Raw genomic sequence first — 10857 nt, forward strand, 5'->3', positions numbered from 1 at the left:
AGACAATATTTCTTCCGAATGATTTTTTGTTTTTAAATATTCATTCCATTATATTTATATTATTGTATTTATTTATTCTACTTGAGAAAATGCACATGATTAAAAAATGAGTAAGTGCCAACCTAGTTGGGATGTGTACTCATATTGTTGGCCTTTTGGGATTCTGACAAATTAGCACCACTCTTCTACAATAAAGGGATCGATGATACTTGCAAAACAACATAGCACTAAGATTGGTGTGACTCTTGCCACACGATCTCTGATGCTTAAGTTAGGATCGAAGTAGTATAGTATAAAGTGTAGAGTCTTGTGAGCATGTCTCTAGGGTTTGGTCTCTTATCTTATTTATAGGGATTTCTCTGCATATTTTTGTGGAGATCTTCTCTACTGGGCTTGCCCCACTCTTGGTCGATCAGGGTGTCGAATCCATGATCCATTTGGGCTGGCTATGTAAAATGGCCGGAGAGAACTGATAGGAGTTCTCGGCCCACAATCGATAATTGCTCTGCACCGAGAAGTGGTTAGCGTCGAGCCCTGGTCGACCAAGTTGATCTAAGTCTCTCGTCCTCTGCTCGGTCGACTCGTGTAGTCGGGCCCTTTTATCTTCAGCCCAAGTTCGTCTTCTTATCCTTTTGCCGAGTCTCATTTATTTAGCCCATAACAATTGCCCTCACCCTCTAGATTGTGATTATTTTATTAGTTGGATTCACTATCTTGAGAGTAATTTTGTTGGAGGAAGCCTCAAATGAGGATCTTTATTGCTGATGGAACGTAAATCCCGCAGTGGAAACGATGATCTTGTTCTTAAATTTTTAGGGAAAAAAACCACAAAACCAAAGGAAAATACAAGGGAAGAAATTACTTACGTTTGAAAAACTTTTCTTCAAGTAATCACCGATTGACACCACCAATTGATCTTCCTTATTATCCTCTGGGTACCGATTACTGCTTGTGGGAGCACCGGGTTATGAAATCAAAGGGAATTCTTTCAACTTATTTTTGAGAGAGAGTGAAAAGAAGAGAGCAATGCTAGATATGAGTAGAGCTTGAATTTGTAGAATACTTCAAAACTTCCCACTCCCTGCATTTTTTTTTGTTGCAGGGGAGTTTTTTTTTTATTTTATATTAATTAAATTAATATTAACAATTAATAATAATAATTAATATATATAATTAATTAATTATTAATCTAATTAACAATTAATTAATTAATTAAATATATATATTAATCAAATAAATAGTTAACATTTAATTAATTATTACTAAAATAGAATCATATTCTAAAGCATTTCTCTTATATAACCTAGAGTTGTAATGTACCTCTTATGCACATTATTTTTAACTTATAGTTTTAATATAAATCTTATTCATATTAATTTTTATTTGAATCTCATTCAAATAATTTCTCTCAAAATATATGATATTAATTTTTGAATCTTTATCCAAAATTAATATACATTTATATATAATGTATCAATATACATTATATACATTCCCTTCTATAATTTGAACATTTAAAATTATTTCATAATTTTTGACCCGTTGTGAGCTAGCAAGGGGACCTAATGGACCTACAGATCAGAGGCTCCAACGATAAAAGATTAATCGGTCAAACTTATTAACTGAGTTAATCAACATTCGTTAACTATGGGTCACTCCACTAAAGACTCGCAGCGGCACTCTTCTCATTGCATAATTTTTTCGCGCTCACGGATATACGATCATTAACGGCAAGTCAATCCATCACGAGTGCTCATAACTCAAGCTGGTTCAAATTACCGTTTTATCCCTGAGTTACATCTTACTCCTTAAATACCACTGCTCCTCTAATGAACAATCCGGTTATGGTCCAACCAATAACCGTAAGTCCTTCTTGGGCCAGTGAGAGGGTGGGGTGTTGCATTCCCACAACTGTGATGAATGCAAGTGCAAGTGTACACTATACTCGTCGATTGTAGTAAACGAGGTCGAATCCACAGGGACTAAGGATGTTACTTTAAGCATGCGTTAAAGAATACAAAAAATGGAAACAAAAGATAATAAGTGGTTGTATAACTAAACTAAGTAAAATGCTATAAAAATGCAGAAATAAAATCCAAGAGATAAATATTGTAATAACATATGCTAGGGCAAAGAAAATGTTTTCGCACATAATGCGAATGAGAGGTTAACAAATATGGGGAAACGAGGGAGATTCCTTATGCTTTCACTAAATCCCAACCTCTACTCTAGCATGTAATCGAATGCTATTGCTCAACTCGACATGGTTCCTTTCCGAGACATCCAAACATGAATACCCACAACTCCTGTTGCTAGATACCCAAGCAATAAACCCAAGTTTTAAGCATGATTAGGGGACCTCATTCCTGAGTATCCACGAATCTACTAGAAAAAAGTAGCTAAACACAAATTGAGCAAGTCAACTAACGATAAGCCCTTCTTGGTCATACAGAAGCTAGCATACTAAACAAGGTGGCCAACAATGTTCAGTAAGATGAAGGAAAATACACACAGCTCCATTAAATAGCAAGAAGAAAACAGCTAAAGTGTTGGTTGTTCAATATTTACAACATATAAATCTCCCTAAAAATGGAGTTTAGTTTATGGGGGAAAGGGAAAACGAAATGGGTAAATAAAAGATACAATACATTCTAGAGAAAGAGAGAAAAACGCAGATGGAGACCACCAGCACACAATGTCCAACAACAGCTCCTTCCCGTGGTTTGCTCTTCCTCGAAATGGGTCTGCTCTCCTCTACTTCAGCACTGTATTTGGAGTATTTTCTCTCTTGGGATTGATTCCCCTTTGGGGAATGATAATGAGACAACCTTATCTTGTTGCTTTTATAGCACCCTCGAAAATATAGGGCACAACTCAGTAAAACGCGCGTTGTACGGACATAAGTGAAAGTCCCGCGTGTTCCTGCGCTGCCCAGGAAGTTCTGCTGCAAGTGATGCTCCAGAATTAACATGCTCTAACACAACAATGCTCCGACATTTCTCCTCTAATTCTGGCATTCTACTGCTCCGCAACAACTTCTCCATATTCTGCACAAATAAATCAAAAATAGGGGAAACAATCAGGAATTTGCATAAATTCAGCAACTTGAGGATTTAACATATGGTAATTAACTTTTCCGCTCAATTCCTCACTTTAGCATGCTTCTTAAATAAAGATCCTCACATTAATGCACAAATTAACCCAATTATTTACTAAAATAACTCTCTTTTGGAGAGTTATTACACCCCCAAACTTAAAATCGTGCTTTTCCCCAAACAAAAGCATGCATGACAACACTTTTTCACTAAGAAATATATTAGTAGCTTGCAAACCCAACATCCAGACTTATGCCTCAACACTTTACTTTTATCATAAATACAAGAGCTTACATAATCTTTGCTAAAATGCTTCAATTGGAACATAAAAAGGAAAGCGACTTTGACCTTGCTCTCATTCTAGAAGACACTTTTTGTAACGCCCCACGTTACTGAGGTCAATTTAATCTCGAGTTTTAAAATTTTACCCCAAGTTAAATTTATTTTATTGTGTTTTATTTTATTTGGGTTGTCATTGTTTTGTTGTGAGTTTTATTTTAATCACTAAAGTATATTTTTGGGCCTTCTATTATGGGTCGTTAGATAGGAATTGAGTTTAAAATTGGGAATTTAGCTTTTTAGTTTTAAAATAAGTTAAGTGGCGCCTTCTTTTAAAAAATTGGGAAAATTTCTCTTATTTATAAGAACATTAGCATTATTTTAGTTGATTTATTCTATGTTTTGGAAAAGGAAAAAAAAAAAGAAAATAAAAAAGAGAAAAGAAAAAAAAAAAGAAAAGAAGAAAAGAAAAGCAAACCCTAAAGTACCTCATTTTCTTCCTCTCTCTTCTTGTTCTTCTTCCCCAAAATCAGTCGCCCAGCCCCGCCCCTGTTTTTCCAATAATCTCCACGTCGGCGATGGCCCCTCAGCAACGACGGTAGTGAACCAGCATTCCGACGTGACCCAAGAAGTCCCGACAGCGTTAAGCATTCGACGGTGGTTTGTTCATCTCGATGGCGGAAGTGCCTCCTTTTTGTTTGAGCAATGGCGCGACAATTTGAGCATTCTCCAGTGGTCTCGACGGTGCTCTTCCCTGCGACGTTCCCTCCGGCGCGACCCAATATGTAGCAGCGACGCTCGTTTCTTGCAGCATCTCCTCCGGCAACGCGAGGCTCTCCACGACGGCGTCTTCGCGGCTCCGGCATCCCACGGTGGAGTGACCCACAGGCCTAGCAACACGAGCGAACCCACGAGCAGACCCGACATTTTCAGTAGCGTTCCAGCATCTCCCACGATCTTATAGCGCTTGACTCTTCCCCCATGACCGGCGACAGAAACACACGGACGTCGGTAACCTCGGATCCATGGCGGCAGTACAACGACGCGACGAACAGCATCGTTCCGATCTGTTCTGCAAATTCCAGCTTTGATTTCTTCTTTCCAACGACTCTCGACGTTGACCCACTCCCAAACGAAGCCTGATTGTGATACCCACCCTTGTACGAGGTCGGTTTACGCTACCTACGCCTTTTCGAGCTAGATCTAAGTTTCCCAACGATTTCGAATGTTGGAACATTTAATTAACTTGTTGTTTTTATGTTTTTAATGCTTAGGTGTGGGATCGACGCAAGAATTAGGAGTGCGGTTGCGTGTAAGTAGTACCAGGGGTGGGTGTGTGCGTTGTGATGTGTTATTTGAATGGTTTATTGCTGTATTCTAATATGAATCGTGTGTCATTTGTATTTATAGTTGTGGGTCATGATTGGAGAAATTCTGTTAAATACTGTTGGCTTTGCATCTTGCTGTGCTCCTATATATTATGTAAATATGTTGAGTCATGATTGTTGGATGTAGTTGGTAGTTTTTTATTAAAAATGGTTGGAAGTAGTTATGTTGGGTGATTGAATACATGTTCTGGATTTGGATGTATGGGCTAGCTTTATGATTATTGGGACATGACAATTGTTGAGTTAGGAGACATGTACTTACTAGTTTGAGAACTGTGAATTTTATTTCTCTCTTTGTATGAATGAAAAACATATTGAAAATGGTGTTGCGAATAGAAGCGTAAATGACTTGTCGATGCCCTGAAGAGATTAGTTGTGATTTATCTGAAGTGATAGGACAGACTGGTTGTTTTGTTTATTGTGATTTGTTTGAAGTGGTAGACAAGACTAATGGTTTCATTACTGGGGGACCTTGTGGTGCGTGACCTGGAAGTCACGGGATAGAATCTTAGCAGGAAGCTGAGAGTTGAATGTGTGGTTTATCGTGAAATCGAAAATGAATGGAGAAATACATAGCCTCGGTGGCAAATGGCCGGGGCTGGTACGTCACTACTGGGTGTCGAGGCTCCGAGTGCAAAAGGTCGGGGTCGATAGGCCTCTCTTTGTAGAGATGACTGTCGAGGCTCCGAGTACAAAAGGTCGGGGGTCAGCATGATGAGTCTATTTGATGATTAGTGTTGAGTCTTGACGTGGTGGTGGTCAAGAACCAATACGCCTAGTATACGTCGAGGCCTTGGGTATAAAAGGTCAAGGGTCGATGCACAGTTCAAGGCCTTGAGTAAAGGTCAAAGTCGAATGCCAAGCTTCTGTAGAGGAGTATCGGGACCTTGGGTACAAAAGTTCAAGGGCCAATACGACTCGAAGTGTTAGACTTCGAGGACTAACATAATGTAATGGGCTAGAAGGAGTTTTGGGAAGCTAGAGGTCAGTGGGCTTTGTGGTCAAAGTTACGTGAGTAATGATACCTTGGATGCTTGTGTGTGCGCATTGATGACCGTCATGACCTATCGTTGTATGATTACTAGCTATCATGTTTTGATGATTGTTGTGATTACGAGCATGTTGTTTGTGTATAGTTAGTGAGGGCTACTAGCAGGCCTTGTGGTCGGGATTACTTTGATTGCATGTGTGGGCTAATGAGCATTATGATTTATTAATACATGGATGTCAGTTTAATATTTTGTAATGAATGTTGTATGCTGAGCATGTTGTTTGTGTGGTTAGGGAGGGCTACTTACAGAGTATTTTATATACTCACCGCCTCCCCCCTGCAATTATTGTTTCAGGTGAAGGTACGGGTTACGATCATGATGATGGTGCGGAGGAAACTTGAGAAAAAGGACTATAGCTAGCTTCCGTTTAGTTTCAACTTGTCTGAAATAGGTTGTTATGAGTTCTTGTTGTTTTAGTTTATGTCTTCTGTTTTGAACATTGATTTGTGTAAAGTTCAGGGAGTTATTAGAATGTTTTAGATGACTTTTCTTTTAAGGCTGGACTTTTGTAAAGATTGGGCCTGACTGAGGTTATGTTGAACGCACGCACTAAGCGTGGTAACAATTCTATAGATGCAAGCGCACACCTGTCAGAGTAATATAAATTAGATGGAGTATCCAAGTATCGATCTTCAAGGACTTCTAAATAATTTCCAAACTCTAAAGTTTTAATGAATAGTGAACGTTGAAATGAGTGATTGTAATGCCCCAGAACATTTTACACTATTCTAGGTAACGTTATCCATTTTTCCCTGTCAAATATTATTTTCTAAATTTGAAATAGACAACTCCCTGTGAACAAGTTATAGAAACATAGTTCCAACTCAATTCGATACATCAAACTATAACAAAAAAATAAAACATCAATTCTATAAACTATCATCCAAACGTCCCCCGGGACAACACCACCAGGCAACATCCATTATTCCAACTAAACGTTTTCAATGAATGGAAGAAAATAAAAGAAACACTTATTCCGAATCAAGTTTAAACAATAGGTGGGATTTCCCCTCAATTCACTTGAAACAAAAGTTTATTACCAAACAATCATGCAAAAACCACCTAATCCTAAACTAAGCAATGAACACTACGCAACCTATGGTCCTCTCCTGCCTCTCCTGTCATGTCTCCTTTACGTCATCGCCATGGTCGCCAATGAACTCTCCACCTGAAAACAACAATTGTAGAGAGGGGGGGGGGTGAGTATATAAAATATACTTCGTAAGTAGCCCTCATCAAGCACACACAAACATCATGCTCAAAAGCCATAAAGAAAACATACATCGTCATGCTCAAAACCATAAGAAAAACATACATCGTCATGCTCTAACATTACAGTATGCGAACAACTATAGACATGCTCTACAATGACATTATACATTCAACCATAAACGTGCTCTATAACACCCGATGCTACCCACGATCATATGCAAATCAACTACAGTCCACATGGCACCCTAGCACTTCAAACAACTCTATGTTCATCTCAACCATTCAAGCTTTCCAAGATCATTCTGTTGGCAGTGTCGGCCCCTGACCATTTTTACCCAGAGCCCCGACACTAGTGCATCGACCCTCGACCATTTATACCCGAGGCCTCGATGCCTTTTCAACTATTGGCGTACTGGTCCTTGGCCTCCAAGCAACTCCTAACCTATCACACTATGTTAGTCCTCCAAGTCTAACTCCTCGACTCGTATCGACCCTTGCCATTTATTCCCAAGGCCCGACATTCATCTACAGAGGCTTGGCGTTCGACCTTGCCATTTATCCCCAAGGCTTGAACTGTGCATCGACCCTCGACCATTTATACCCGAGGCCTCGATGTCTTACAACCTATTGGCCCTTGACCATTTATACCCAAGGCCCCAATAGTTCTCCTTTCGAAAGACTCCTCGCATCGACCCTCGACCATTTATACCCGAGGCCTCGACGCTCCTCTTTATCCAATATTGGCGTATCGACCCCCGACCATTTATACCCGAGGCCTCAATACCCAATTAGTGACGTATCAGCCCCCGACTATTTATACCTGAGCCCCTGACACTCACCCATTCACTTCATAACTTCCAAAACTCCACATATCATTTCTAGCCTCCAACCAAGATTCCAGTACTAATTCCCTAATAACACCAACCCCCTCAACGCTCATCAACAACACTACCACTAGTATGATTCCAATGCATCTCTCAACTCACCAACACAATTCAGCATGCTTCCACAACATAAACATCATTCTAATAGCAAAACAATAAACCAAACATGCCTCCACAACATATCAATTCTCAACAACAGCGCCATAGTGAGTCCGGTCAAAATAGAACATAGTCAACAATTTTTTTTTTACACAATTGGAACTCAACACAATTTACCCAAGCACTCATTATCCAACATCTGTAATAAAAAAAAACATTGCTAGATATAATAAAACTATAAGGCATGCCAAACACTTCATACAGATTTCAGACAGCAAACATCCCCACCATAAATTCATTTTAACGAATATTCTCTGCAAACACACATCATTCCATGACAGATCTCAGCAGCTCAACAATACAAAATTTCTACTATTATCACCAACAGACATTCAACACTACCCAGACATACAAACCAACATAAACAAGAGTTACACTGCACAACATTGTATCAGAACCATTTTCAAACATCATAAGTAGTACATTGACAACTAAATAATAAACACCAACACACACACCCACCCCCGTGCTACTTACAAACAATTGTCCTAAAGCTCCTAAGCTTGTTGAACACTTCCTAAAAGAAAAGAGTACGATCTCGAGGTTAGAAGCCAATTAGGAACATTTAAACATAATTGAAACCAAGTTTAGGTGAGTCGTTACCTACCAACTCACAGTAAAACCTCTTGGGTTAGAAATGGGTCGACGCCGAAGATGTTCAGGCGCCCAAAAACAACCTGCAGTGGCCTTGTGCTTGCTGGTTCGACGCTGGAAATCAATGGGTAATGCCGATTTGGGTTCGAATCAGAGTGGGTAACTCAAATATAGTCCCGTTTGGGTATGGGTTACTCGAAACCAACTCTGAACAAGAACGAGTCAACACCAAGTGTCACCGGAACAAGGAAACCTTCGCTGTTGGCATTGGGATTGCAAGAACGGGTCGCCGGGGCTTCGATTCGTGTGCTGGCCGCGGCTGCTGAGAAGTTGCCGGAGATCGCCCAAATCGCCGCTGCCATCCACCTTGCTACTCCGCCGTGGGACGCCGGGAAACGCGAAGACGCCGCCGCTTAACACACTGTGCCGTCGTCGTCGGAGTCGTCGAGGGACGGGTTTCCGCCTAACCAAACGCGCCGCCGTCGAGGAGAACAACGGATTGGGTCGCCGGATCTGAAGCAAGAAGGGTGAAATCGCCGGTGAGTTGCTACGTTCGTGGGTCCACCGTTCGCCGCTGCTGTCAGGGTCGCCGGTGCCGTGCTCGCCGGAGGGACGTTGCGCAAGGAGGCTGGGGCGGCTGGTTTACCGCAAAAGAAGAAGAAATTTGGGGCTGGCAGCTGGAGAAAAACGAAGGGAGGGGAAGGAAGAAGAAGAAAAGAAAAGAAAAAGAAAAAGAAGCAAAAAGAAAACAAAATAGGTCTAGGGTTTTCTTTTTTTTTTCTTTTTTTTTTCTTTTTTTTTGAAACCTATAGCCCAATTCCCAAATCTCAAATGAGGCCCAACGAGCAACACAAAGTCCCAAAACAATAAGCCCAAAATTTCATTTCGGGAATCAAATAAACCCACAATAATCCGAAATAAAACAATTAACTTAAACTCTAAAAGCCAAGAATAATAATCCAATAAATAGAAAATTAAGAGTCCCAAACCATGGATTAAGACCTAAATAAAAATCTTCTGCACTGATCGAGAACTTAATTTGTCCTAATCCAACAGAAATAAACTAAATTCGAATTTACCCAACTTAGAACTCCAAAATTATAAAATCCAAGAATTAAAATTATCAGTTTCGGGCAAAACAAATTCAAAGGCCCTAATGATATCTTAAAATAAACATACCCGAGAACGTGGGACGTTACAGTGATTCTTGTAAAATGGGAAGTGGTCACAAATAATGGTTTTGGATTTGGGATTTGGTCTTATAATGGTAAAACCTAGCCCGAATTACTTCAAGTTAGCCAACAAAGAATCAAGGATACGCTAAGGACGATATGCATTTTACTTTAGGAACCAACGACTACGCTTTTCACTTGACTTATGTCTAAGCAAGTTCAAAGTCCTAAGACATTCCCTAATATGTCTATTATGAGAGATATCTTAGTTTTAGGATGGAAATAGTCGCAACCTTGGGTTAAGGTCCTATGTCTAGGCTACTTAACCGGAACCCTTATGTCTAAGGTGCTCCTCTCCTCGGTTTAACCACTCAACAATGCAAATAAGCAACCTTTTCAGTATTGACTTGTTAAGACTTACAGTGGCCTTCTCTAAATCCTAACTTTTTGGGAAAACATGTTGAGCAATGAGTGGAAAGCAAAAAACACTACTTCTTAGCAACCCTTTTTAGAAATAAAAGGCTAACTATCCATAATCGGGCTAGAGACGGGAATTTAGAAAGACATATTGAAGAAAATACAACAAGTAAAATGGTTGAAATTGAAATGCATGTGTGAAAAACAAAAGTTAACTAACGGAGAGTTTTGCTCGGGATTGAGAGCTTCGCCCTTCTCTTTCAAGCAAGGGGGAGTGTCACGTGCTCTTTCCTCCAAAAACACAATTCTCTTAACTAAAAATAAAGTAAAGGCAAATGAAAGATAAGCTAAGTGCTGGATTTTTATAAATTTGAATAGGTAGAAAATAACTAAGTAACAACGGAAACAAAACAAAGCTCAATAAAAGAATGTAAAGTGCTCGGGATTTAAAAACTAAAAGCAACTAATGAAAGCAACTCAAAAGTACTTAGAAAGCAACAAAGAAACACTAAGAATGATCAAGAGAAGGAAGCAAGGCTTGATGAATTTGGTGGAGAAGCTGTTGGAATTTATAGCTGTGCAGAATTGGTTAGGTAGGTCCTAAA

At 39.7% G+C, this 10857-nt stretch overlaps 1 long non-coding RNA gene across 1 annotated transcript; it reads left to right on the forward strand.

Annotated features, from left to right (window-relative positions):
* The first annotated feature begins 3791 nt into the window (after positions 1 to 3791).
* On the forward strand, positions 3792 to 6441 carry LOC111025361 (uncharacterized). Its single transcript, XR_002603514.2, has 3 exons — positions 3792 to 4541; positions 4649 to 4686; positions 6109 to 6441. It is a non-coding gene; the product is annotated as an uncharacterized LOC111025361 (long non-coding RNA).
* Positions 6442 to 10857: the final 4416 nt, after the last annotated feature.

Source organism: Momordica charantia, assembly GCF_013281855.1.
Source record: "Momordica charantia cultivar OHB3-1 chromosome 9 unlocalized genomic scaffold, Mcharantia_2.0 BLBB01000009.1, whole genome shotgun sequence".
Classification (NCBI taxonomy): domain Eukaryota; kingdom Viridiplantae; phylum Streptophyta; class Magnoliopsida; order Cucurbitales; family Cucurbitaceae; genus Momordica; species Momordica charantia.